Below are 7,536 nucleotides of genomic sequence, written 5' to 3' on the forward strand. Positions count from 1 at the left end.
GACACAGAGAGGCGGTGGGAGGCCGCGGCAGTGGCTGTGAGCCACCTGCCGGCCTCCCGGCGAGATGACAGGGAGGGGGGTCGCAGGGGCCTCAGGTCCCCTGCCAGCACTCCGGCGATCCTCAGCGAGAGAAGGGGACGACAGGGGCTGCGTAAGCCACCTATCGAGGCCCCGATGGTACAGGGAGGCAGTGGGAGGCCTGCGGCAGCGGCTGCGAGCCTGCCGGCCTCCCGGCGAGGTGACAAGGAGGGGGGTGAGGAAGAAAAGAGGGAGGAGAAGAGACGAACGGCGTACCTGGGGGGGGGGGGGGGGTGGTTCCCGGCGTCGGCGGCGGGCGCAGCAGGGAAGGAGACCGGCGCGGGGGAGGAAGCTCGAGAGGGGAGGCGTGCCTCCCCTCGCCCTCCTACGATGCTCTTAAAGAGCTAGGGGGACGATAAATGGGGAAACCCCGATGGGTTTCCCTTATCGGGTCACAGGCGGGGTGGAGGGTGCGGCGCACAGGGGAAAGGGTTTTAACAAAACCCTTTCTCCTGTGTCGGGTTATTAAAACCCTAAAAAAAAAAGGGTCCCGGGTCGGGTCCGGACCCGACCCGGCCCGGGTCCAATTTTTTTTTTTTAATGCGGGTTTTACAGCTAATGCGAAGGAGAGGTCGTCTCACATTTCTCAATTTCATAAGCTACCTTCTCAGCATCATTCTTTCAACCCAAATTCTCAATTATCATCCCTGGTGCCAGCTCCCAAACAGAGCCTAAGGAAAACTAGTTTGTTGTTTGTTGGTGTTGGAGGAAGAGTATCTCCACCAACTTTCAAACAAACTTTTTCTGTTTTGATAGTTTTTTAGTACAATCAAATGGCCTCCAACAAGACTTGTGAAGCAAAAAAAAATGTTGCAAAAGTTTAAGTACATGGAAATTTGTTTTTGATTAACGGAGCAAAGGTTAAAGTGCATTAAAAAAATAAAAACTTAGGTGCATTTTTTTTTAATGGCCAAACTTTAGTTGCTTTTTGAAAATTTTCCTTTATTCGTTATATTAAGCGGCTGATAGTTGCTAAGATGTCATAATATTTAATTCAATATGCTGAAAAATCAATAGCTCATAAATTCATGAAAATAAGGGTGCCCTACAAAACATCCTAACACGTCATGTTGTGTTCATGATCTTCAACATATGAAAATAGTAAATAGGAAATGAAAAGCATGATTTGGGGGTAAATTTTTACCTTTGGGGATGGAAACCAAAAAACAAATGAGAGGGTGCTGCATTGGGAAGAAAACGATCCAAAAGTGAAGGTTGATCCTTCACTTTCAAGTTCTAGGTTAGATAGGAGAAAGAGAGCCTTATGACTTCCAATGATATGTGGTAGGCTAGGCACAAAATCAGCCTCATTGTTGAGTTCATTCACCTTAATTAGGGTCTTGTTTAGTGGTGCATTAGTTTGTTGTGTGTCTAGTAGTCGTTAGGCAACCCCCCCCCCCCCCCCCCTCTCCCCTTAGGCGCCATCACTGTTAAATCTGAGGCAGCAAGCTGGGTTAGTTTTTTTTCAAGATCATGTAATGATGATATTTGCATTATCAAGATAAGTTTTCAGCCATCATATATAATAGTTATGAGTTCTTGTTGTTGTGGGTACATGGTGTTGCAAATAGCATTCTTGCGAATAAGATTTACTTGTGCTTAGTTTCCATGTTAGACATTTGTTTAGGTACAAACTTTCTTAGAAAGAGTATGCTCTAGTAGGTCATGACACAAGATATACATTGACAATCTAATCTCTAAAGTGATGTGGTTGAAGCGGAATCCACACCTAAAATATTTTCCTCATCTAATGTGGACAAGGAGAAAAATGAAACTACTTACTGGCATTGGCTTTTTTGCTTTCTTGTATTGTTTTGTTCCCTTAGCTTCAATTGCATCATTTCAAGCTATTCCATTAGATTTTGGTATTGGGAAGTATAGGCTTCTATGGATTTATCCCTCTTGCTACTGCTTTTATGTTTCTGCATGCCTAACACTTATAATTGTTGCATGAAAAATTTCTTAAATGTCATAAAATATCATACACTTACTGATTGTTCATGTAGTATCTTATTTATTTGTAGAATTTGAAATGGAAAGAGGACAATCTTCGAGCACTAAGAAATGGAAAAACTTGTTATCATTTTTTTTGAAGTTAGACAACTCTTCAGATGGACAAGTTGAGGAAACTCCAAGTCCTACTCCAACCATTCCTTCATCACTTGAGCATATTCCATCTCCAAATCCAACTTTCGAATCTGATTTTTATATTGAAAGAGATCCGGGTAAAAAAAAACGTATGTGTGATCATCCTGTTAATGAAATAGATCGAATTAGACGGGCTTATCTTAGGGCAAAACCTTTTCAACCAAAACTTGCACAATAATCAAGTAGACAATGTGGTAAATAAGTGTGTCGATGTCAAGAACATTGGTATGATAAGTTTCATTGGCTAGAGTATTCTTCGATAGAAGATAAAGCATATTGTTTTTATTGCTATCTTTTTCTTGATAATAGTCATTCTTTGAATCTTTCAGCATTGGCAATGGTTGGGTTTAATAATTGGAAGAGGGTTAGTCAAGGAGAAAATGTGTTTTTCTTACCCATGTTGGTTATTCACTGTCTTCATATCATAATGTATGTGTAAGAAATGCAAAGATTTTGATGAGACTGGGTCATCACGTTGACAAAGTGATGAATGTTGTATCCCAAGAGGAATGTCAGAAAGCTCGTTTGAGAGTAAGAACCTCAATGTTAGCTCTTCAGTGGTTAGCGCTCTAAGGTTGCGCATTTAGGGGCCATGATGAATCTTTATCTTCATTGAATCGTGGAAATTTTATTGAACTGGTTGATTATTCTGAAAAAATGAATGCAGATGTTGGTAAAGTTGTTTTGGCTAATGCTCCAAAAAATGTCACATACAGTTCTCCAGATATCTAGAGGAAGATTTTGCACATTATGGCAAACCGAGTACAAGGTATGATTCGTAATGAAGTTGGAGATGCACCGTATTGTATCCTTGTTGATAAAGCATGAGATGCATCTAAACAAGAACAAATGTGCATTGTATTGAGGTTTGTCAATGAAGAGAGAATTTTAAGAGAACAATTTTTTGCAATTAAAAGTGTTAGTGATACTACCTCGTTGAATATGAAAAATCAAATTTCTGATATTCTTAGTAGTCACAAACTTCAAATTCAGAATATGCGAGGACAAGGGTGCGATGGCGCTAGTAATATGCGGGGTGCTTGGAATGGGCTCCAAGCTTTATTTTTGAAAGATTGTCCTTATGCATATTATGTCCATTTTTTTTTGCATCGTTTGCAATTAACATTGGTTTCTACAACTAAGAATGTTCGTGACATTTGGCAATTCTTTTCTCATTTGGATAATGTTGTTAACATTATTACTTCTTCGCCTAAGCGTATTGGTGAGTTGAAAGTTGCACATAGAAAAGAAATTGATCATTTGTTAGAAACTCGGGAACGGTCGACAGGAAGTGGGGCTAATCAGATTGGGAACTTGCATAGAGCTAGAGCTACTCGTTGGAGTTTTCATTATGAATTTGTAAAGAGCTTGATGGATATGTATATTGCAACATGTAAAGTATTTGAGTGTCTGATTGAAAATTCTCCAAGTGCTAAATCTCAAGCTGAAGTTGATGGTGCATACACTTGCATTACAAGTTTCAAATTTGTATTTGTCTTGCATTTGATGAATCGAATATTTACAGTTACTGATATTTTATGTCGGGCCCTTAAGAAAAATCAAGATATCTTCACTGCTATGAGATTTGTCTACACTACAAAGACTGTGCTTCAAGCTTTGAGAGAAGATGGTTGGGAAGAATTCCTTTAAGAGGTAACATCATTTTGTTCAACAAATGATATTTGCTTACCTAACTTCAGTGGTTCATATATGGTTGGTCGATCTCGTGGTCGTGCGTATCTCTAAGTTGAGCATCACTATCATTTTGATGTTTTCAATAAAGCTATAGATTTCTTGTTGGTGGAGTTAAATACTAGATTTAATGACACATCAGTCAAACTTCTTTCTCTCAGTGCGACATTAGATCCTAGAAACTCATTTGAATCCTTTAATATAGCTGATATTTGCAAGCTTGCAGAGAAGTTCTATCCTCAAGATTTTATACCACAAGATATATTTTACTTGAAAGCAGAGTTACAACATTATCAAATTGATGTGGTTTCTGATCCTTGATTTCAAGTACCTACTCTACTTGATTTGTATCAAAAGTTGGTTGCAAGTGGAAGGTCAAAAAGTTATGTCATGCTAACTAGATTATTTCGTCTTGTATTGACATTACCAGTTTCTACGACCACTACAGAACGAGCATTTTCAGTGATAAAGCATGTGAAGACGGAAATTCGTAACAAAATGGATGACGGTTTTTTTGTTGACTGTATGACATTATACATCAAACAAGAATATACTATGACTTTAGTTAGAGATTCTCTTATAGATGAATTTTATGCTGCGGGTAACCGTCGGGGACCATTTTAGTTGGTACTTTTGTATTTTGATTTATTTTGTCATAAATAAAATTTATGCATTGTTATGAACTTCAAATTATCGCACCAGTGTTATATATTGCCATTAGATAATGTTTAAGAATTTTCGTTGAGGTTGAGAAAGACTGCAGCGTATAGTTTGATTTGTCCATATGAAATAGATTTTTATTAATAATTGTAGCCATTTTCTATTTTATCTCAAAAAAATTTTTTGGAGGCGCTGCCCCCGACTATCACACCAATTTTTTTTTTTTTGCTACACCCCTATTTGCCCCCCCCCCTCTCTCACATGAATCCTAGCTACACCACGAGAGAATATTTTTCAATTCCAAAAGCAATGTTCGTCTCAGTGTGACAATTCAATCCTGAAAGCAATGCTCTCTCAAACCAAATATTCTAACTTGAAAAATATACCAGCATACCAAGGCAATAAATCAGAACAATAAGCTAACGGTAATCGATTTCCACAAGAGGAGTTTTCTCGCACCTCCATGCCAGTAGCCGGAGCGGGATTAATACTAACATCTGGTATTCCTCGCACAGTCGAAGGTTGGAGGTTTTCCAAATAAGCCCTCCAATTTGCCGCAAGATCAAAGGGAGAAACACAATCTGCTTTAATAAGCACGCGATATTCCAGCACCTTGTCATTGCTCACTCTAAACAACGCCAATCTCCGATCTCCTTAAAGAGCTCCTCTCGTGAGAAGCCTGTTCGAACCCTCCTTGACGATGCAAGGCGTCGACTTATACTTTGGTTTCAATAGAAACTTGAAATCTAGTGTTTCTACAACCAAAAATTAAATTCAAACAAATTAATTAATTTACAGGCAACAATTCAACCATATCCAAACCGTCGAAATTCAATCAAAACTAATCAAATTAATTCCCTCACCATGATTAGGAGGAACCACGAAACTCAACTCCCACATAGACGTCGATTCGCGTTCCATGGCAAGCTAAAACACCCATATCAAATCACGCATCATTATTGCATTCAACATATCGACATACTCCAATCTTCCTTTTCCTTTTTGCATGTCAGAATCTTCAAGCTCAAAAACACTTCAATACTAACACTAATCAATCAAAATAAAGGCTACCCACGATGAGTTAATTACTCACCGCTTTAAAAGAATCCCAAGAACCAACAAGAGGAACGGAGCCATAGACATGAGGGACGAGGTTTCCATTGAGCTTGTAATTCTCCATCTTGAGAGAAAGATAGAGCTGCCCACCGGCCTGGTCCAGGCTCTCCCCACCACCATGCTCTCTCTCCGAATTCTTAGAAGCACTAGTCCCCATTACTGTTTGGTGGTGAAAACAAGAAGCAAGGAAAAAAAGGAAGGGTGGGATTTTGTGGGGAGGCAAGAATATGATAAAAATCCTACACTTCGGTCTTATTAGCCTATTTTTACCGCTTTCCCACAGCTTTTATTATCGACTTTGGAGGCTTATATGATGTTGGTTTTCTTGGTTTGTTTAGTGGGAGTTGGCGGGCGTTCTAGGAAGGTGGGAAGGGGAGGTCCCTCTGGCCTCTGCAACGAGAAATCGAGAATCCAAAGCAGGGGAAAAAAGGAGACCACCGGTTTTAGGTGAAGGGTTGATGAAGAGGGGGTTGCTTTTGTTGGGCTTTTCGGGTGGTTGAGAGAGGGGCCCTTACCCAACTCGTGTGGGACTTTTACGTCTAACGAGTTGCGTGCCTCTCTCGGGGTTGGAGCCTATCGATTCCTGAGCGTTCCAAGATCCTGCGAGGTCGCGTGGAACAAGTCATTTCGGATCAACCATCCATCGTATATACGATAGATATGGATGAGTATTCACTATTGAGGACTGTTTATGTTGTTCATAATCTTTTTATGTGAATAATCAGTCAGTTGGTCACCATACCTTTTTTTTAAGCAATCTCGCACACATACACAAGGAAGCAGATCAGGTCATGCTAAACATGAGCGTTTTTGCTCATGCTGACATCGTGGCCATCCTATTTGCATTTTGAAAAAACTCAAAAGTCAACAAAACCACGTGGCATTCATCCAAAATGCAAACAGACAGCCACGATGTCCGCATGAGCAACAACGCTCATGTTCAACATGACTTGATCCGCTCCCCGTACACAAGGGTTTTTCCTTTTCAGCTAAGCCAAAGGAAACCCCAGTTCTCGTCGAGATCAAGATGGGCATGACATAGTTAGTAATACCTGAAATAGCAAAAAAACACTAAATACCAAGTATGTTATTTGAAAGGTTTCACACGACAAAACAATTGGCATAAAAAAATTACAACCAATGCATATAGTGTAACGATTCCAAACTTTCTCAATAAATAATTTTAAAACATTGCATAATAATATTCTAAGGATACAAGACATATTACATATTTATTATATACAACCCAATACACATAGAATAAATCAAACCATAAATTTAAATAGAATTAAATTTAACTGACAAGTTTTCTCAAAACAATAAATTCTCAACTTTATCATAATTCGGACTACCATATCATAAGTCCCGCTCCCTCCAGCAAGCTAGTTTCTCTATCACTATGCCTCAGTACCTGAAAAAGGTTTTTATAAATAAGGTAAGAATCGAAGTTCTCGTACGAGACCCTCTCAAAATCTAACAGTAAGTAAATTAACATAAATGAAATCAAACATAAGTTTAAGAGAGCTCAACAAACATTACATGTTCATAACAAGTTTTCAAATATTTATCAATTTTTATTGATTCCTTATCCATTTTTATCATTTTTTCATCAATTTTATCAATTTTGTCAATCTTTATTCTTTTCCCCCTCAAGTTAAGGGATAAACCTGAATCATTTTTCCTGAGTCTCTTTTTTGGGGAAAAGATAGGAGAATTTTGTCAGGGATATGTCGATTCGATATCGAGCAATTTTGTTCATCAAGAATTTCAAGAATATTTTGCCAATTTGCTATAAAAAACCATTGTTGATCTCAAAATTTTATTGCACAAAATTTCACCTTG

General features: G+C 38.8%; 1 pseudogene; it reads right to left on the reverse strand.

The window, feature by feature from the left end:
• Window positions 1-5,232: 5,232 nt before the first annotated feature.
• Window positions 5,233-6,005, reverse strand: LOC149815460 (6-phosphofructo-2-kinase/fructose-2,6-bisphosphatase pseudogene; annotated as a pseudogene).
• Window positions 6,006-7,536: the final 1,531 nt, after the last annotated feature.

The sequence above is a fragment of the Nuphar pumila genome, chromosome 15 (assembly GCF_984573655.1).
Source record: "Nuphar pumila chromosome 15, dmNupPumi1.hap1.1, whole genome shotgun sequence".
Lineage (NCBI taxonomy): Eukaryota > Viridiplantae > Streptophyta > Magnoliopsida > Nymphaeales > Nymphaeaceae > Nuphar > Nuphar pumila.